The following is a 22,840-nucleotide window of genomic DNA, read 5'->3' on the forward strand; positions in this document are numbered from 1 at the left end:
CACCTGGGTGGCTCAGTGGGTTAAGCTTCTGCCTTCGCCTCAGGTCATGCTCTCAGGGTCCTGGGATCGAGCCCTGCATTGGGTTCTCCGTTCAGTGGGAGCTGCTTCTCCGTCTCTCTCTGCCTGCCTCTCTGCCTACTTGTGATCTCTCTCTGTCAAATAAATAAATAAAATCTTAAAAAAATTTATGTCATCACACTAAGAGGGGTAGACAAATTAAAACCATTGATTTGTAAATCTATTACTTATATTATATTATACTAGTTAGACTGTGCTATCTATATAACAATCCTGTTGTGATCATCTCCAGAATGGATGAAAAGGCTACTCCTAATTTGATTCAGATATTGAGATGGGTCATGGCATGCAATTACACCATATGGAGTATGGAAAGACTTATTGCTCACATCATGGGGTTTTGTGGGAAAGCAGCACAACCTTGCAAGCATATGGGGTGACTGACTTAGGTTGTTATGGTGGTTATGGATAGGTTTGGGTGAGGGTTGGATTGGGTTTCCATGGTTTGAACCTCCTGCCTGTCCAATTGAGGGAGACCCCAAGATTTTGTGGGATGTGGAGCAATAGAGGAAGGCAGAATTGTGGGGTTTCAAAGATGTCAGTTGTCCGTCATCAAAAATACAGTCACACTTCTTATTGTAAACCCCCTTCTGTGTCCTGTTTATTTCCTTTATAGCACTGATCAGAGTTCTTCATTATACGATGTTTCATTCATTGCTTGTTACCTTTGTCTCCACTCAATTGCAAATTCCATGGGACCATTACTTTTCCATTTTATTCATTAGTAGATACCCAGACTGATCAAAATAGTTGGCACATAATAGATAATCAAAAGGAGTCATTGGAGGCCATTAGGACCTTGAAAATGTGCTCAACATCACTCATCATTAGGGAAATGCAAGCCCAAACCACAATGAGATATTGTCTCACACCTTTTAGAATGGCTATCATTAAAAACAAAGAGATAACAAGTGCTGATGAGGATGTGGAGAGAAGGGAAACTTGTGCACTGCTGGTGGGAACGGAAATTGGTATAACCATCCTGGAAAACAGTATGGAGTTTCCTCCAAAAATTAAAAATAGAACTACCATATGGTCTAGCTATCCCACTTCTGAGGATAACAGTGTATCAAGGAGATCTTTGCACTCACACATTTATTGCAGCATTATTCACAATAGTCAAGATATGGTAACAACCTGTGCCCCTCAGTGGATGAATGGGTAGAGAAGATACGGTGTATATATACAATGGAATATTATTCAACCACAAGAAAGAAGTAAATCTTATCATTTGCAACAACATGGATGGACATTGAGTACATTAAGCTAAAATGAAATAAGCTGGACAGAGGAAGACAAATACTGTGTGGTATCAGTTATATGTGGAATCTCAGAAAAAATAAAAAGTCAAACTCATAGAAATAGAGTAGAAAAATGGTTGCCAGGGGCTAAGAGGTGGGGGAAATAGGGAGAGGCTGGTAGAAGAGAACAAACATTCAGCTATAAAATGAATAAGGTCTGAGGGTCTCATGCAAAGCGTGGCGACTATAGCTGATCATACTGCATTGTACAATTAAAATTCACTAGGAGAGCAGAAGAACTTCAGTCTTCTCTCACATACACACAAAAGATAAGTATGTGAGGTGATGGATGTGTTAATTAACTAAATGTGGGGAATCCTTTTACAGTGTATATCTACATATATCAAATCACCATGATGTACACTTTAAATATCTTACAATTTTATATGTTCATGATATTTCATTAAAGCTAAAATTAAAAACAACAAGAACAAAAAAACAAAATAGGCACTGAATAAATGAAGTTTGGGGCTCTGTGCTAGATGCCAGATATATAGGGATGTCAAGTCAGGGTTCCTCCACAGAAGTCCCCACATTTCTCAAGCATGATAAGTGGTGTAGCTAGAAGGAAGAGAGACATGAATAAACCACTTGCAATATAACATGACAAGTGCCCTGAGGTATGGATGTTCCCTTCCATCATGGCGCACAGCAGATTGCTTCCCTATCCCAGGTGTGAGGTCCTGCAGGGGAAGAGAAGCAGAGAGTGGTCCAGGCATCATGGAGGCCTCAGTGAGTGGATTCCAGAATGGAGTGCAAGTCTCATTTAGTATCTCTCTATATTGGGAAAACAAACAAGCAGACCAACAGACTTCAACAGGAATGTCTAAAACTTTGCAAGAGGAAAAAGAAGGAAAACCTTCCCCCATTGCTTCACACAACCTCTTATCAGACACCTTCCACAAATAGCAGGTGTGAAACAGTACAGCAAACCAGAAAAAAAGGGGAAAATGCTGACAAAAATCAGATTTTTATGTCAAACTCTATTTTCTAAAAGTAACTCTCATCATTTCTCACTCCCCTTTTCAAGTCATTTAGAACTGCCTCTAGCAGCAGAATTTCCTGAACTGGTGTCCTCTGGACTGCTTATTCCACCTAAGTTCTGTGAGGACATGGAGTCATCAGGCAGGTGTGCTTGACAACTGTTGTGTGTTTCCCTGAGAGTCCTAGTGTGCACACGTGGTCCAAGCTCTGGAGTTCACCACATTTCCAAATCTTCACGACCACTGAACACCTTCAGGGAACACTTAATAAATTCCCAGGGAACTAGTGTTGGGAAAACATGCTCGGAGACACTGGAGTGAAGAATAAAGTCTAGGCCACTGAAGGTAGGTCTTAGATGGTTGGCTTATCTCGAATCTTCCAGCCTCTCTAGCCTTATCACTCGACTGACTTTCACTTCCTTCCACATATGCCCTTTGGTAGAGAGCTGCTTGCAGATTCCAAGGACACAGTTTTCTATCTTTTGCCTCTCATGCCAGTGGCGTCTTCTACCTTGCAACCATGGAACTTTGTAGAACCTTGGCTAAGTCACATATGGCTAGCCTTGTAGGGCTTCCATTGGCTCATCTGTAAAGTGGAGGGTCAGGCGAACAAAGGAGCTTTAAAATTTTTTCATACTTCATCTTTTCCCTGTATTGTGACTTTCTTCTTCCAAATGGTCCTCGAGTATGTTAATTTCTTTCTTTGAGCTTCACTTTTTTTTTATCTGCAAAGGGGGGAATAACAATATATCCTCTAGGATTCTATGAAGATTAGATGGAATGAGGAAAATGAAGACTCACTATTACGATGTTATCAGTAGGGCTCACTGAAAATTAATAATAAGCCCTATCAGCCACTTACAAAAAAATTGTTCCCACATTTCCTAGGTTTGGTCTTACTTGAGAATGATACATCCTGTGTGCTCTCTGGCTTCGAAAAGCCTTTTACTGATGTAAAAATAACCCTTAAAATGTTCCTAGCACTGTAGTTCAAAGAATGTTAATGTGCTCTGAGGCCAAATAAAGAAAAGTTCAATTGCTATAAACTTAATTTTTAAACACCCTAAATAAATATACGTTTTTCCTGATGGCAGAGAGTCAACTCTCATCAGAATCTTGAAGGGCAGAATGTGACAGAACATATATTATAACTTCCAGGAAATTGGGTAGAGAAGCTCCAAGCCATGTTAAGTGATACAACTTTGAAGATAACTTTTGTATATAAGAGATTTTAAGTTTTCAGTGTGGTTTTATTTCATTATTTTAGTTGATATTCTAAGAGACCAGTGAAGAATATGGAGTAACTATTATCATTCCTTTGGATGTGCCCCAGCTCAGTATGTCCAAAGCCAAACCTGCCATCTCCCGGGTACAGACAAGACCCTGTCCTTGTCTCCATTCATGAAACCACTATCCACCCGGTTGCACAGGCCACATACCTGGAATCATTATCCACCTCTCTTCCTTCTTTACTTCTTGACTCCAAGAAGCCCTCTTGAGTCTGTCTCTAAAATCGCTACCATCCAAACTCCTAACCTTCTTCTCCAGCCTCCTTTTGAACTCTCCCCAATGCTAGTTCATGACAATTTCATGCTTGCAGCTGCTTAGGCTCCAAACACATCATCAAACCATGGAAGCTTCCCATCTTCAGAGTCTGTACTGAATCTGACTACTATCTGCTCTTCTACTACTCCCATCTGGGTTCAAACACCTCTTTTGGAGCCTAGATTTTGATTTTTAGCAACTTCTTAGCTGGTCTTCTGGTTACCATTCTTGTCTTCCTATGGAGCAAGATTTCACAATCTTGACATTATTGACATTTGGACACAGATAATCCTTTGTTGTTTGGGGCTGTTCTGGACATTGTAAGGTATTCAGCAGCATCCTTGATCTCTGCCTACCAGATACCAGTACAATCCCTCCCACCACTTGTGACACTGAAAACCCTGCAGTGGCTTCCCATATCCTTCAGATCCCATGATCACTACATTATCTGGCCTCCCATTACTGCCCCAGCTTCATTTTCTGCCTTTTCCTGTCTTGCTTCTACTTCTTCCGTCATGCTGGCAGAGTGGGCTTGTTCCTACCTCTGAGCCTTTGCACCTGTTGTTTTCTCCACCAGGAAAAAAAATAATCTTCCCCCAGGTATCCACTCGGTTTGCTCCTTCATCTCCTCAAGGTGGTACCTCTATGTAGTTGTATGATGTTATATGCCCAGCAAGATTATGCTTTAAATTTCCATTTGATAACATGAGTATATATTTCTCAAATATTACTAAATAACAAAAAGTGATTTGGAAAAGAAAAATATACACTATGATGCCCGTTTTGCTAAAAGGAAAAATCAAATGTGTATTTATATACATATTATTATTAATAAATAGAGAAAATGCACCAGAGGGATAGACACACACATGTTAACCATGTTTAATCTCTGTGTAGTAACTATATAAGCAATTTATTTGCTGAGTACTTTTCTTTATTGTCCAAATTTTCTATTATGAAGTTATTTTATAATCAAAGGAAAAAATGACACTATTTTAAAAGGGGACAGTATCATAATCCTAAATGTCTCCATGATCCAAGGACCAATTGGGAGAATGGGGAAAAGTGGAGATGGTAAATTTGGGCATACCCTGGCATTAAAACACTGTTCATGGGAATCAAGGGAATGTGTTTAGATGCTTTAAGTGCGGCGGCAGGAACTGAATTATGTGACCTAGAATGTTCACATTTATGGGGACCTTGGCAATCATGGAATATGACATCCTCTTCTTTAATAAGATAGGAGCTCCAGAGAAATCAACTAACCCAAAGTCATACAGTTAAACAGTGCCAGAGATGAGATTGTTCAATTATTTTTTCATCAAACATTTATTAAGTTTCCACTATGTGCTGGGTGCTAGGGGTATGATGGCGAAAGATACACCTAATCCTCTCTCTTGAATGCAATGGGGAGGAAACACAAATAGTCCTATGAATGCTATGGGAAGTGCCATTCCATACAGAAGTCATTAGCCACATGTGGCTATAGAGCATCTGAATTGTGGCTGGTCTGAACTGAGTGGTGCTGTAAGTCTGAAACATACATGGGATTTCCATAAAGGATGTATAAAATCCCATTAAGATTTTTATATTGATTGAACATTGAAATATTACAGTAGACCCCCTTATCCATGGTTTCCTGTTCTGTGGTTTCTGTTACCTGCTGTCAACTGTGGTCCTGAAGCAGATTATCCCTCTTCTGACCTTAGCATCAGAAGGTCAATATTAGCCTGACGCTGCATGATGTGCCTACATCACTCACTTCACTTGATCTCATCATGTAGGCGTTTCATCATTGCACATCATCACAAGAAGGGTGAGTAGGGCACAATAAGATATATATATATATATATATAGAGAGAGAGAGAGAGAGAGAGAGAGAGACAGAGAGAGAGAGAGAGACCAAATTTACATAACCTTATTACAGTATATTGTTACAATTGTTCTATTTTATGATCCATTGTTGTTCTTCTCTTAGTGTGCCAAATGAATGAAATAAACTATCACAGGTACGTATGTGTAGGAGAAAACATCTTATATACTATTCATGGGTTTAGGCATCCACTGGGAGTCCTGGGAAGTATCCCCCACAGATAAGGGGGGGACTACAGTATTTTGGACAAATACAGTTAAGTAAAATATATCATTGAAATTAGTTTTACCTGTTTCTTTTATATATATATATATATATATATATATATATATACATACACACATGGCTACCATAAAATTCCAAATTACATACGTGGCTTGCATCCTATTCCTTTCGGACAACATTGCATATGCATTATAAGGCATATTTGATAAGATATCAGAAATGTCAGTAGAGGGCTAGGAGGTTCAAGTTCCTTTCTCAGTCTTTGGGACAGAAGGAGGAAAGTGACAAGTGACCCACCAACTGTGACCTGGATAATCAGTGAGATTTAGGCCAGGAGTTGGATGAGGGTATTGGGGGATAGAATTAAATGCAAAACCCCAAATTTAGAGAAAGCCACATTTTGCAAAGTCGGTGTCTTGATTTTAAAAAACTAAGTAGCATGTTGCAATCCTTTTTGAAAAAATAGATTTACCCTTCTAATGGAAATATTGACAGCCCCTTAATTCCAGGCCTGGGGGTGGATGTGTGGATCTCAGTGACTCCAACTCCACTGGTCTGTCCTTCCTCCTCCAGTATCTTATTATGAGATAAGCTCATTTCAGGGAAGGGCAAATTCTGCCTAGACCAGAGAAAAATAATGACATTGAATTAGCTAGATAGATGGCAATGAATAATCCATATGAAATTCTTAAATTTGGGCCGGGAAGGGAGACTCAGCATTGGTGAGAGTGCCTCTGATTATGCAATTTATTCTTGGCCAAGAAAATGAATGTGCACTATAAAATATTTCTGGAATAACCTTTTAGTGAAAAACAATAGAAATTGTGAGACAGATTAAGGTTTAGTGTCGCAAAAGATTATAGTGTGAACAGACTGTCCTCATAGGGTCTGTTTAACTGGTGACAAGCCGGAGGAGGGGAGAACTGTAAGGATATTTGACATGAAAAATGTGAATTCACTCTCTGAGTGTTTACCAGCGTTCACAAGTAGCAGGAAATGAGCTGTGAAATGTATTGTCAAACATTCAGTGTTCAAAATATAATGTATTACTTTAAGTTGAGCTTTTTGCTTTCTGAAATCCTCATTCTCAATTTGTCCACCTCTAGGATAGATGAATTGGCCTTTTATAGTATCCTTCCCAAATGAGAAGGCAAGCTGCAGCAGAAATTGGGACGTGGTTTTCCAGAAGCCGTTTACAGCTCCCTTTTCCCTTGCCTGCTTTGACTAGAGCGGTTTGCCTGGTGCAGTTAGTGGTGGTGGTCATGTGACTGTTTTTGTCCAGTGAGATGTGGTTTTGTCTCTAGGGAGAATGTTCCCTTCCAACTTAAAAAAAAACGGGGGGGGGGGGGGGGGCTGGGTGGCTCAGTGGGTTAAAGCCTCTGCCATCAGCTCAGGTCATGATCCCGGGGTCCTGGGATCGAGCCCCACATCGGGGTCTCTGTCCGGCAGGGAGCCTGCTTCCTCCTCTCTCTGCCTGCCTCTCTGCCTTCTTGTGATCTCTGTCAAATAAATAAATAAAATCTTTTTGAAAAAAGAAGGCACAAAGCCCTGCTCAAAGAGGACCCCATACCCTTCTCATTTCCCCCTCCTTATGAGTGATTTCTGGAGACCTGACTGGCATTTGTCTGCTCCCACAGATAAGGTGGTACAGTTGTACAGATGTTGAAATGCTCCCATGTTGGTTGGTTAATGGTAACTATCCCGAGACCCCAGGTACCCCTTTAGACCTAGTGCATTGTCCAAGCCCACTAGACCTCCCTGTGATTCCAAAAGGAAAAAGCCTGGACAAGCAGGGATTTCCAGATCTGTACTATTTGTTAAATATTTTGGATGTCACCCATACTGGAAGCATAAAGGCTGCCTTGTAACCATGAGATCTCAAGCGACACACAAGGACAGGAAGAGAATATTCCAAGAAATTGGTTCAACGTGAGTTGGTAAAGCTGTAGCACCAGCCTAAGACATTGTTTATTTTTTCTAATTTTTTATTATGGCAAAATACACATAACATAAAATTTACCATCTTAACCATTTTTTAGGAAAGAGCACACAAACAAGGGGGGAGAGCACAGAGGAGAGGAAGAGAGAGAATCATAAGCAAGCTCCACACCTGGCAGAGTTCAACATGAGGCTCCATCTCAGGACTCTGAGATCATGACCTGAGCTGAAATCAAGAGTTAGGTGCTCAACTGACTGAGCCATCCAGGTGTCCCAATCTTAACCATTTTTAAGTGTACAGTTCAGTGGTATTAAATACATTCATAATGTTGTTCAACTATCATCACTATTCATCTCCAGAGCTCTTTTCATCTTGAAAAACTGAAACTCCTTACCCATTAAATACTACTTCCCCATTTGGTAACTAACTTGGACTTGGTAACTCCACTAACTTGTCCTTGGTAACCATCATTTGACTTTCTTTCTTTGTGAATTTGGTTACTCTGAGAATCTCATGCATATAGAATATAGAGTATTTGTCTTTTCGTGACCAGCTTATTTCATTTGGCATAATGTCCTCAAGTTTCAAGGAGGTTGTAGCATGTTATAGAATCTTCTTCCTTTTCAAGGCTGAATAATATTCCTTTCTATGGATAGACCATATCTTGTTTATCTATTCATCCACTGATGAACACTTCGGTTGTTTTTACCTTTTAGTATTGTGAATAATGCTGCTATGAATATGGGTATACAAACATCTCTTTGGGACTCTACTTTCAATTCTTTTGAATATATGCCCAGAAGTGGAATTCCTAAATCTTATGTTAATTCTGTTTTGAGTTTTTTTTAAGGAACTACCATACTTTGTTCCATAGTATCTGTACCATACCAAGAGTCATTATTATATGGCATAAACCACTATGGTATGTCATTCCTGTACCCTATTTCTTGCATCTGTAAATATACTGTTAGTTTTGATTCATAAGCTGAAATATTCCTCACCCCAGCAAAACTCAGACATGACTGATGTGCGAGAGTTCCCTATCATTTCCTAATGTGAATCTTTTCTTTCGATCTAGCCCCTCTTTGAGGTCTTCACCTTTAAGATTTAGCTTTCCCTGGTCACCTCTGAAAGTGACCTGATGTTCAGATAATAAATATTTATCAGAGGAATAAGTGAATGGATGAAACAGACCAAAGAGATCAACTTTCAATATAAAGCACACAGAGAGATATTTCTAATTTATATGTTTGGTTTTTATAATCCATTTTGCTCCTTTAATTAGGGATTCTAACATATGTTATTCCCTTATCCTCCTCTTTTTCTCTCTCCATTACTCTTCATTCATTCACCCATTGATTCATTGCTGCATTCATGAAATTGGTATTTATGAAGTACCTACTCTTTCCTGGGAGCTAATGTAGGCTCTGAGAACGCAGGAACTGAACAGAGTCCTTACCTTATGTTTTAGTGCAGCATGGGAAGACAAAGAAAAATCAATTAATCAATCATTATGTCAGATGGTGATAAATGCTATAGAGGTTAAAAAAAAAAAGGCAGTGTTAGGAGATAAAAGATGGTAGAGCTGCCATTCTGGATGAGATGGGCAACGCACCTTGGAAAGGTGATATTTGATCAGAGATTTGAATAAATAAGGACTTAAGTCACACAAGGGCTGGAGGGAAGAGCAGTTTAGGCACAGGACCTAAGACAGATTTATTTGGCAACAGCAAAAAGACCAAGGGGGTGCAGGGGTGGGGGCAGGAGAGGAGATGAGCTTGGAGAGAGAGTCAGGGCTTCTCTCTCTTCTTTCTTTTTCCACCTATTATCATTCTTGTTACACAATAGGAATTTCTGGCAGGGAATATGCCAGCAGGTAATCTAAGGGATAGATCACACTATTCATGTTTCTTGTTCTCTAGCTCCTACTCCTGTGTTGGGCTCTTTGGATGGCCACTGATAATTTCCAGACTCAAACTCTTATCCTAACTCTGGATCTGCAAGATATCTTCAGACATCCTCTTGTGGGCAGTGATGCTTGTCTAGTCTCTACTTACCTCGTTACCAACCCTCAACATCTCTCATTATTTGACCCTGTCTCACTTTGGGGTCCATTCTTGGTTCTATTAATCAGGATATCAGTTGCAAGCAACAGAAATTCCTCAAGCTATGATGAGAAAAAAAGAGTGGGATTTATAGTACAAATAGAGGGTGGTTGGTTTAGAGTCTAGTTCCTGGATAAAAACCTATAGGTGATCCTTCAGACCTGACCATGGGCAGTTAGTTACAAAGGCTTTTTCTGGCAGACCCTATGGGTGGAAGATGCCCTCTTCACACCAGGCTTGGGGCCCAGCCAAGCACTGGAGTCTCTGAAGGTAGTTGCATGAAGGCTCAGTTGCTGTGGGCCTACGCTCACAGGCAGGGCTGTCCTGCTAGACAAGGACCCTCCAATTGGAGGCCTCCTTACTGAGGGACTTTAACAGAGGCTTTCCACAGACATCTCTACCAAGACCCCTTTATGGAGGGAAAGGAAAAGGGAACTTGAGCACAGTGGTCTTCACTCTGACTCAGCACTCAGCACTTTCCCACTCCTAGGCCATTCCCCACCCCTGTCCATGAGGGTCCATGGAGAGCCAAGTCATAGAAGAAGAAACCGTTGGTCCTTGGATAGGGAGAAACCATATTTGTGGAGGGCAGGTCTCCATGACTTTAGATACCACTGACTGTGTCAATATTTCTAAAAAAGCTGATAACAACTGGGTTCCAGAAAGAAGAATAAATGCTTTGAGAAAATTAGAGATAGAAGGTTTGTCTTCACCTTGCCCTCCGTGCCAAGCTGCAGACATCACCTGCTAAACAGGATTGATACGTAGTTTGCACACAAAGTTGAAAGGTGTAAGATTTCCACAATTAGTTCTTCTAATTTCACTTATTTAAGCAGAAACTTCCTTGAAAGTTGACTACTTCTTTCTCTCATTCTTCTGCATTAAAAAAATCAGTTATTCAGGTAGAAATGCTAATACGTTAATAGTCCTCACTTTTTTTTTTGGTAAAAACTAAAAATGGTTTCTTAAGTGAGTTTAACAAAATCCGTAGTTAGATTGGGTGAGATTAGATGAGATTGCTTGGTGAGGTGGGGCTTAGACTAGATAAGCTGAAGGTCTTAATAATCATCTGTAATTTCTTCATTGAAATATGAAAATCATTCCACTGAATCCCTTTACTGGACACATTGTTGACTTCTGCCGGCTCTTGAGTTTGTATCTGACAAATGCTAATCCAAATATATGCACGTACATAACATATATATGGATATATAATATATATTTGGATATAAATGGATCTATACAAGCACAAATATGCATATGTGTAGACCTGTATTTCCTACATACCATCTGCACATATCCTATGCTCTATATATGTAAATATACATATACACACCAATTATTCATATTTCTGTATCTTGCATTCACAACCTCACAAAGAATTTCTCTTCTGTGAGTGGAAATTTTTGAGAGCCCCACCTACATTCTGCTGGCAATCTCTGGTCAGTATTTATAGTTTCACATCTTAAAGATCTCCTGTGTATGAATGATTTATGCTTGAAGCTAAGGGTGCCTCCAATGGTCAACCACTTCAGCTTTCACTCATTGTCCCTGAAAACCGATCTCCTTCCTAAGTCATTGCCCTGATACTGTGGGATGTAGTTTTGGGATGGGGACATTGGAGCGGAGAGCATTGGTAGGTCAACACTCCTCCATCTTTCCTTTGTGAGCACAAGGAATACTCTTGTGTCACTGCTGTCTTCCTCTCTGAAAAATTATAAAGTCAGGAATAGAAAATAAATAAAATATAAACTAATGTTAGTCATAATTTGTGTTAATATAATGCCTTTGACTCACGAGTCATTTTCCTATGCATGAATTCATTGGATCCTTGTAAAAACTCTATGATGTAGGCAGAATGACAATCGGGATTGTTCCTGCACAGGTGTGTAAGGGAGATCCAGAGAAGCCCAGCAATTTGCTTCAGGTCACAGAGCTCACAAATTGCAGAGCCAGGAAGAGACACTCAACCTTTTTGAAGTTCCTCTTCCAGCAAATTTTTCAGTATGCTCTTCACTATGGTTTTTTGTTTAAACAAAAGACATATCAGATTTTCAATTGTTACCCTAATAGCAAGTTTCCTAGCCTCGTAATATATTCTGAGACCTGACAAAATGCTTTTTCATAATGGGGTTTGGAATTTTAGTTCCTATGAGCTGGGTAGCCCGCCTGCTCTGTTTAGGTCTCCAAAGGCCCGGTTGGAAGAGGAGATACACTGTGTTCATCACGTTCCCTTTTACAGGAATTCCAGCCCCCAAATGAAGCTGCAAATGACCAATCAAACATTGGCTTCCATCTTGTTCTGACTCTACGAAGGGCTTGCTGGGATCCAACCAAATGCATTACTCAGCCCCATTCCCCTGTACATTATCCATCATCAGGTCATGTACATCTCTTTAGCGGGACCCTCTGTGGATTATTACAATGCTTTTCCTTCTCTTTCCCAAGGAGGCCCCTGGGTGTGAGGGGATGGCTGTCTGTAGCTGGTTCCAGAGCCCTGCGTGTGCTCCTGGCTTCCCCTGTTTCCAGACTTTTCATATATGTCTTTCCTGCTTAGGCTCAGTGACAAACATCCACCTTGAGAAAGAGAACTCAGTGTGAAGTGAAGGAAACATGAGAAGGAAGAGCCAGAACCAGGAAGCAGTGAGAACAGAGCTCTTTGAGGGCTGCAGTAGTGACCAGTACAATTTTAAACACTTAAAAAAATCCATGTCAACTGGATATCAGAAATGAATTTTAAAAAATCTCACCATGCCCAGGGCTGCCAATAGCAAAGAGTCCCTCGGGGCCAAAGCAGTTTAGCCTACAGTGCTCCCTAAGCTAAGAAAATCAAGTGTCTAAATCCATATCTTCACCTTCCCTAAAAATGGCAAGATACGTAAGCCAATTTCTATTTTTGGTCAAGCCACCGAAGTCAGCCAAATACAAGTTCTAGTTTTAATGTAAGATTTCTCCCAATAAAAATGTACTTCTAGTGTTATCAGATTTTTGTGAACATAATAATATTAATAATATTGAGAATTACTTGTTGGAGGCCTATCTGTTCCAAAATAAATTTTGGAAAGTTGGGCTCCAGTATTTTTGGAGGGTATTCATTAAAATTACTTTCAAAAGTGAAGTGAGCCATGCTTCTTTAGAATGAAAATTGAAGATGTAAGATAATTCATGTTGACTTTCTTCCTTGGTGAGGGTTTTGTGAAGTGGCCACTTCCTGGCTGTTTTCATTACAAAGGAGGGATTGTATGTTCCCATCCCCCCATGCTGTTGAGCCTCTCCGATGTAGGAAGAAGGTTGGGAGTGGACAGGATTGTGTTAGTGCCACTGACATCTTCATCCCAGACAGGAGTCCAGATGTGCGTAGTTGAGATTGTGTTAGGATTCCAAGTTCCTTCTTCAACCAGAAGAGGCAAAAATAGGTTTCTAGCTTTCTTCATTTGTATGTCACGTAGACCTGGTTCCTGGTCATCTGTGGTTTAAATATTTCCTGACCTTCTTGCCTTGTATCCTCACTGCCTCCCCCCAGTCATTCCCTTATCTGTCTTTTGTCCTATATCCCCAAGAACTTACTCTCTGGTGCCACTAGTCTGATTAATTAATTGGCAACAAGGGTTTATGAACTTTAGCTTCATCAGCTATCCTGCATGCCTCACCCAGGCACAGAGCAGATCTTCTGCTGATTGGAATTAATTTGCCCTACTCTCCTCCATTCAGCAATGAGGACTCTCCTGGTTGAATCCAAGTTGCCCAACTGTCAAATCAAGGGGGTAGCACATCATCTCAATCTTTTTTTTTTAATTTATTTAAATTCAATTATCCAACATCATTAGTTTCAGATGTAGAGTTCAGCAATTCATCAGTTGGATAAAACACCCAGTGCTCATCATATCATGTTCCCTCCTTAATGTACATCACCCGATTATCCCATCCCCCCACCGACCTCCCCTTTAGCAGCCAATCACTTATTTGTAAAATGGAAAGCTGCTTGATACTGCCATGTTCATTTTATTGCAAGTTGCTTGATTTCACATCATCTACCCCATGGTAATACCAAAAGTTTGGCAAAACGAAAAGAATTATCGCATCAGGAAAAGGAAGGGAATAGTTGTTTTAATCCAATGAATGACTACTGGTGGAAATTTCCAATCAATTCCAGATTTTTTTTTTTTTTTAGCAAATGCCCATCATTACAGAATCACTATTTCTTCCTTCCTATCTTCCCTACCTCTTCCCCTACTTTCTCTCCTTTTTCCTCCCCCTTTCCCTCCCCTTTTCCCCTGTCCCTATTGTCCCTCTCCCTTTCTCTTCCCCTTCCCTCCTTCCTCATTCCCTCTTTTTCTCAAGACTCACATCATTTGTAAATCTCCAGTAGGGTCTTCTTGTGGTTAGAAAAAATAGCACTGAACTTAAGAAGTCAGAGGACTTAGGATTTGAAACTCAAGGCCCCTTGATTATGAATGGCCTTTCATGGTCATTTAAACTCGATGAGTATCCTTGGGATTATCCCCATCTTAGGGAAATGAACTAATCCTCAAAGAGGTTAAGTAGATTGCTGAACATGACACACTAGTAAATGGTAGAGCTAGACTTTGAACATGACCCTTCCAGTGCCAAATTCCACCTCTCCGTCAGCATTCTATAATGAGAATCAGGTGAGTGTAATGAACACTGAAGACCCAGACCCCCAGTAAACAGTACCAAATCCACATTGGAACCCAGATGCCATCTATACCATGACAGGTTCCAGGCGTGTTTCCATGCCACCCAACTTGTCCTTTCCCATGCTTGCTATTGCCTGAACATCGTCATTCCTTCCTTTAAAGCCCTCTTGATCAAGTGAGTGTCCACTTCACTTGAAGTAGAGTGCTGGAAGCACTGTCCTCAGGGTCTGCTCATAGAGCAAGTGAGATGAAGTCCATGTCTAGAACAACCCCTTCATTTTCACTGTGATATTTCCACATTGCCTCTATAATCCAGTAGGTTTTTATATAAAACTTACCTCAAAGAAAGCCATCTGCTTCTCATAGACCCCCCCACCCACACGCATGCATATTTCCAAATCATTATCTTTGGCCAACGCTTCCATTTTACTCAGTAAAATCCTGAAGATGTAGAGGTAACAAGAGGAAGAGAGTAGGATTTGGGAAATAGAAGGCATGTCCCCCAGTGCAGCTGGAGAACCCAAATCCTGACAGGAACCGATCCCATGCAGGAGTGGACAAGGGGAAGCAGGCTGAATATGCTGTCCTTTGTGTCAGGACGATGATTCCAGATGGATCTTGATAATAATACATATCACTTACCCCCCAGACAGACGTTATCATTTTGCTTCTTGAGAAGTCTTTCCTCTTTGTTAATCTGTGTATATCAGTGGGTCACACTGTTTTTCCCCCATTCTTCAGATTACTGAAAGATTGGTTGTATTTTGACAAAAACCAACAAAACCAAACCAAAAACAAACCTCTAAGCCATGCTGAATGAAGTAGTTACAGTGAAACCATAGCCCCAGTGTCTCTCACCATCATTGTTACTCACCACTGATGCCTCACCATCACTGTTAACTCATTCCTCCCCCAGGCCATCTCCGCCCTGGGCCACTACTTGAATACAGCTATTTGCTGTCCCGAGTTCTCTCACAAACTCATGAGGCAAAATTCTCCCACTTTTAGTCAACATTAGATCCTCCCTTGGCAAGCTGAGCTCGATTCTAGGCTCTTACATATCATGTGAGTTTAAACAAGTCAGACTTTTCTCCTCTCACATAACAAGAAATCTGGAGCTAGGCCGTTGCTGATCGTGGCTCAGCTCTTCAAGGATATCTGGGGTTGGGCTCAGAATTTCTGAGATGATCCTCCACTTCCCAGTCTTGAGGTTAAGATGGCGGCTACAGCTCTAGGCAGGACACGATCACTGAAGGCAGCAAGGAGGGGGAGAGGCCTCTCCTACTTATTATTAATGTAAGATTCCTCTGCCCCACACTATGGTGGGCATCCTTTCTACTCCCTTGTTGCAGCTGACAGACTTTGCCATAAGTATATGTATCCTTTGGTGGAGCAAAACTAAATTTTACACATCAGTCAACATTTAGCAACCTATTTATGCCCCAGAATATCAGTGGAGAACCACTTTCTTATATTTCAGTGGTATTTCTTATTGTCTGGAAGGTGGAGTGATAGACACAACTTTCCAAAACCAAAACGAACAAACCAGAGACGAGGGAAGGGCAGGCAATCCTGGGGTTGCATCCTAAGTTTGAAAATCTTTGCCTGAGTGGGTCCCTGTTGACTGCCCTGGTCTTAATTCTTATTTTCCCATAGTTTCGTGCCATCTTGCCACACTGACTGTTTCCCACCCAAGCTCATCCCTAATGTGCAATCTTTATACCTGCCATTCCCATTGCCTGAAACGTGCTTCCTTAGACTAACATGATGGCCACCCCAGCCTCCATTCTCAGCTGAAATGTTGCCTCCTCTTCGAAGCTTTCTGTGACTACACCAGCTCTGTTTGCCCACTCCTAACCCAATGACACTGCTCTGTGCGATCACCTTCCTGTAACATTTTCACCATCTGAAATTGTTCTGCTTCTTTGCTCCGGTCCCTGGGTCATTCCTGAGACCTCAGCTCTCAATGACCACAGGGCCAACAACTATCCTTTTCACTACTTACCTGGAGCACTTAAATGGACAACTAAATATGTGTGCATGTGTGAGAAAGTGAAAAAACAAATGTCATTGGAGAGGAGGCCAGGGTTTGGGGTGATTTCAGAAAAGGTAAATGACTTACTGGAGAGAAGAATTTTTTCATGAAAATGTACAATAACCTGTAAACCATGACAATGTGAGAGAGGTCTCAGGTTAACCCACTGCCCTATGTATACTAGTCAGAACACGCATCATATGATCTGTTTTGCAGATGTGGGTGGTCCTGGTCTATTACTCGAGGGTCCTTGATGCAGTCATTTGAGCTGTTCTTGGCAGCTCTTTTATGCATTCATGATTTAGGACAGAATGACAAAGCCATCTATATATAAAGAAAACAAAATCCTCCAGTGTTCTTCAATGTATTGTCTTCCAGGAGAACCCTTAGTTCTCACTGACTGCCAAACATGAGCCAGCACCAGGGAGATGTAGAAAGAGAAGTCTCCAAAGAAGCAGTGAACAGAAGCATGAGAAGGGGTGACATTCCCTGATCACAGTGCTGCAGCAGAAGCTTGTACCCAAGTTGCATGTTCTGATGAAGGCAACACAGGGACCGGACAAAGATGCTGTGACTCACTGAAAATCCAAACAAAAGGGCAAGTCATCTTATCCACAGACTGGACTGTCTGTGGACAGAGTGATACCTTTCCAATCACAAAACTTGTAAGCGTTTCCCACAAGCCAATGAGCTTCTGACAGCTTTGTTACCTGAGCCATTGTCCACTGGAATTCCTTTCCAGGAAGAACGTGTTCTTTGTACCCCTACCAGTGTGCCAAAAACAAGGCAATGGGTCCCATGTGTGCGAGCAAAAGCAAAGATTATTGGCCATCTTGGCAGGCATGAGTTAGTGTCTATAAATCTAGAAGCTTCTGTGTGTTTGGTGTCTTCCTGTTTAAAAATGATTGCGCCACAGGTGACTGACCTTGCAAGTGTCCATGTGTAGTAAAAAACTGAAACAGAACAACATGGTGTACCTTGATTTTATCTCTCACTCCCTGTAGAGTCGATCAGCTTTCACCCAACAGCCTTGACAATGAAAGAAGCTACTAGGCCAAAGGGGTCATAGGATGTAATAAAGATGGAAATAAAAAACATATGGCATGAGCTGATATTCAAGGGGAATAATTAAAAGGAAAGGAAAACAAAAGCCAAACCAAATCAAGGCAGAGAACTCCTAAGGCAAGAACACTGCTGAGGTAGAAAACTCAGTGGAGATGACCAAGCTGAGACACATGGCATTTCCTTGTCCACACAAAGAAACGGAAGAAACAATTGCTCAGGGGACAGAAAAACAAGAGGAAACAAAAGAAAGTCACTAGAATATGGTCGTGAGAAGATCCTTTGGAATTAGGCATTGCATGTGTTCCTCGAAGGAAGGCATAAATGGTAGATAGAAATGGTAGCTTTGTTTCTTCACAAATCCTCAAACACTTGAGGTCATACAGATTTGAACTCTAAAAGCTTAAAAAATATATACTTCTGAGAAAGTGATTTTTAACCCTCTCAGTTATTTCCATGTGCAATTTCATAGCCTACAGGGAGAGAAAAAGGAGCAGTTGTTATTTTACCAACCATGGAGTCTTCTGGTAATTTGATGACGTAAAGGAAATGCTATTTGGATGCTCTTTTTCCCTTGAAAGAAAAAACAAGAAAAAAATTCAATCTCCCAATAAGTGCTGGTGGAGAAAATGTGGTGAAGACTGGGGGCAGGGGGAGGAGGCAAATAGGCCATTTTCTCTTCTCAGCCACCTGTTCTCAGTTCCCATCTTTCTTCTCAATAAAAACTCCAGTCAGGTTGTATTTTGAGGCCTGTCACTCCACATTCATCAGGTGACAAGACTGTTCTCAACTAATACATTTAGCTCTGGACATGTAGCCTGCAGAAGATGCCAGAATTAGAGAACTCTTTCTGTTTATGTTGGAACTGGGGCTCCGGTCCTTGCCTCATAGTACCCCTTTTCTGTATGCACCAGTCTGCTTGCTTTATTTCATCTGGCAAAGTCAATATAAGAATTAATAATAGCTTTCCAATCTACAAATAAAAGTATGCCACTTTAAATTTTTGGCAGGGAGCTGGCATTTTGTCATTTAATCATTTCACATCATTACACTGCAATATGGAATGTAATGATATGACACTCGTAAATGACAAACACTTGGTCTCTCCTGTACAGGGAGAAATAATGTAATCGGAAGCAAATTATATCTTTAAAGGTTGCCCGAGTTTCACTCCTACAATTTGGGATTAAGATACTGAGCAGATGCAAGGTGAAGAAAAGGAGACTCTCTCCTACAGATGCCCTGGATGAGACGCAACTTGACAAGGGGCTTATCTCCCTCCAGAAGTGGATGGTGCATTCCTAATATTGTCAAAATCCTTTCCTCACTAGGTGCCCATGCAGAAAGCTGGGCCCCGGATGTTTTTTGGTTCTGAAAGACTAGCTGGCATGGGGATGAGGAGGGAAATTGTGGTTGACAAATCTCATTTTTTTTTTTCATTTTTACAATTCTCTTGTTACTTGCTAAAAATAACCTGCCCTTGCTTAACGATTGTTTAAATAGCATATTACGTACCATGTGGCCAAGGAATGAATATTTTGCAAAAGGACCATCCCTAGTTAATAATTCTCATCCTTGGGGGAAGTTCCTCCCTTGCAGGGCAGCCAACCAGATTTCTTCTTCCCATAATATCTTAAAGGCACCTCAGATTCAACACGTCCTACACAAAGCTCATGATTTTCTAGCAACAGCTTGTTTTTCCCTTAGCATTCACTCTCTGGACAAATGACATCGGCCTTCCAGTTGTATATGCCAAAACCTTAAGAGACAGACTGAGCTATTTTTTCCCCCTTGATTTCCCTCCTTTTGGATCCTTCTAGTGATTGTAGGCAATATGTTGACCACTGGTTCAACAAGGACTTCCACCCACCAGGACAGATGCCAGCTATAATTGGTCTGCCCCCAGGGCAGCCTACTGGTCAAGTCCTTCACCTCATGCTGTTGGTTCAGCCGCCAAGTATATTCCTCCTCCTACCTCTCTGTCTTTAGCAGACCCTCTTGGCCTGAGCTCCTTCTCAACTGGACAGCTGACAATCTAAGTTTACGGTCACCTACCCCATTGCATACCATCCCCTAGTTCACTCCCCACATGGCAGCTAGAGATCTCTGCACAGGGCTGACACCATCTCTCACTTGACCGCTCAAAGCCTATCAATGAGCATCTGCTGACGGGGGAAAGAGCAGCTGGTTTTGTGGCAACTACACAGGCCCATAAACTTTATCAACTTGGCCTCCTCATGCACAGTCTTGCCCCATGTTTTCCGGACTCCAAACCCACTGCCTTTTGGTTTTTTTCCCTCCAATTATGTTACTTAATTCCTTTCTCTAACAGGCATCGTTTGTACCTGTGGGCCCATTTGTGTGGGACACTCTTTCCCCACCTACGTCATCTAGTTTACTTGTATTTGTGCTTCAGGCCTCAGCTCAAGTGTCGTCCCTGGGGGGCGTGATATGGGTCATGTTCGTGGTCGTCACTCTCTTAGAACCTTTGAAGCATAGAATCTCTGTAGCTACACCATCATTGGTAGAATTATTCAGTTGGTGTCATCCTCCTACCAGATGCACGTTCCAGGGTGGCAGGAACCATGCTTCTTTTTGCTCGTTATTTTATTTCCAGCTTTAGCAGAAAACCTGGCACATAGCAGTTGCTTATTCATTCAGTCAACAAGTATGAGAACTATCCATTACGGGAATAAATCAGCAGAGGGGCCTGAGGTCTTACCCAGATCATTTGGGCACTACCCTTGCTGGGGGGATCCCTAGTCTCATTCTTCTGCTGTAGAATGCGATTTGCAAAATGAGTCTTAAACTGAAAATGGATTCCTCCATGGTCAAGAGAGGTCAGAGGCATGACACTAAACACATCATCCTTTTAAAGAAAGCTTGTGATCATCTCACCTCTAACCTTTCTTATTAGAGACGTCACACCAGGGTCAAGAAAATTCTATGGAGGCAGAGGTGCTATTGATACTTTGTGTGTGAAGAGGAGAGAAAAGTAACCCTGAAAGTATTGCCAAACCCTAAAAATGTGAGGCAAGTTCCAAAGCAAGTTCCTTAGTGGAAACGCTTCACAGGGTCCTGGCCACATGCGTCACAGTGAGAATTAAGGACCAGAGGGGATGGTCATCAGTGAACGGGTAGCTACAAACAGAGATTATGGGCTTCATAGGTCCTAAGAGAGTGACAACCACAGAACATGACCCATATCATGTCTCCCTGGGGATGACATGTGAGCTGAGACCTGAGATATGTGTCAGCTGGACGAAGCAGAGGGAGACTGTTCTGCGACCCGCCCTTCCCAACCCCCCATCCCCTCACCTCAGGGACTCCTGGCAACGTCTAAAGACATTTTGGGTTGTCATGACTGCGTAGGGCAATGCTACTGGCATCTTAGCCCCTCGGAGCTGGGGATGTTGCTAAACGCTCTAGAAGCATAGGACCGCCCCCCACCCCCCTTCACGGAATTCTGTGACCCCAAAGGCTAAAAGTGCTGAGGCTGAGAAACCCCAGTGTAGAACATTTAGAAATCTCCCAATTCAGTTCTAAGGACCAACAGAGCCTGTTTGAGAGGCCATCCTCTGTGGGGAGGCCACAGAAGGTACTCTCTGTCCGTGTAGACATGGCATCCTCCAATCTCCAGGTGACAGACCTAGGAAAAGGCAAGAACCCCAGGGGTGGGGGGAACTTAGAAGAAAAAAGCTGGGAGCAGAGAGTGTTTTGTAAATATTAACCCAGTTGTAGAGGCCACAAGTATCTTTGAGTTATGACCTGATAAGGGTTTTGAGAGCTCGCCAACTACATGTTCAAGAAAAACACAGAAAAAAAAAGTGAGCTGATGACATCTTTGATGCAATTTCCCTTTAAGCACGGCCTCATAAATACCAACCATAGAGTCCAACTGAACTTACTGGAAATTTCCCAAAAACCTTGGAAAATAGACAAGTGCAGGTGGTAAGATATTTACTGAAATGAACTGTCTGTGAATGAAAAATATGTGAGCAAAATAGATATTTTATCTGTCATTTTATTCACAGGAAGAGATCCATTAAGTTTCCCCCATTTCATTCTGCTCCTGTTCGATATGAAAGAAGCACTTAAAACTAGATCTTCATTTTCCTTTTAAAAAATCAGTATGGAAAATAGGAGACTCAGTACTCCCCCTCCTTGCACATCCCCACTCTCTCCAAAAATCAGTGATTTTTTTTTTTTAAACCTTGGAAGCAACTTGTGAAAATACCAAAATATGGCTCATTAGCTGATGCCAATCTTGTAGGTAAAATGAAAACAAGAGACAAGTTGCTAGTCAGAGAGAGCTTTAAAGTTCTTTGACCCTTTATAGGCAAGTAGAGTTGATCATGGCAAAACCACATTCTTAATAATCCAGAAAGTCTTACAGTGGATTAAAATCAAATAATAATCTAGGAATATTTACTGAACAACCTTTATCTGCAAAGTGCTATGCCTAAGCTAAATGAGATAAAGAGATGAGTAAATTATGATCTTTGACCTCAAAGAACTTCACTCTATTTTTGAAGAAGGAGCATTTGCACATTGAAAGTTAAATTATAATGCTATTATTCATTTTTTTAATCTCCATACAATTTAAATTTAAATTATAAATCTAGCCCCTTGGTTATACTGGTCACATTTCAAGCACTCAATGTCCACATGCGGCTCATGACTACCATTTTGGATCACACAGGCACAGTGACATTTCCACCTTTGTGCAAAGTTCTACTAGATAGCACTACTCTAGAGTGTAACTTTACTTTTTCTTAAAAAGAAATTTGATGTCAGGGTGCCTGGGTAGCTTAGTCAGTTAAGTGTCTGACTCTTGATTTCAGCCCAGGTTGGTGATCTCAGGATTGTGGGAACAGGCTCCACAATCATCGTGGAGTCTACTCAAGCTTCTCTCCTTCTCCTTCTGCCCCTCCTCTGCTCTTGCTCTCATTCTCTCTTGAACAAATAAAATCTCTCTTTTTTAAAGATTTTATTTATTTATTTTTTGACAGATAGAGATCACAAGTAGGCAGAGA

This window comes from Meles meles, chromosome 16 (assembly GCF_922984935.1).
Source record: "Meles meles chromosome 16, mMelMel3.1 paternal haplotype, whole genome shotgun sequence".
Lineage (NCBI taxonomy): Eukaryota > Metazoa > Chordata > Mammalia > Carnivora > Mustelidae > Meles > Meles meles.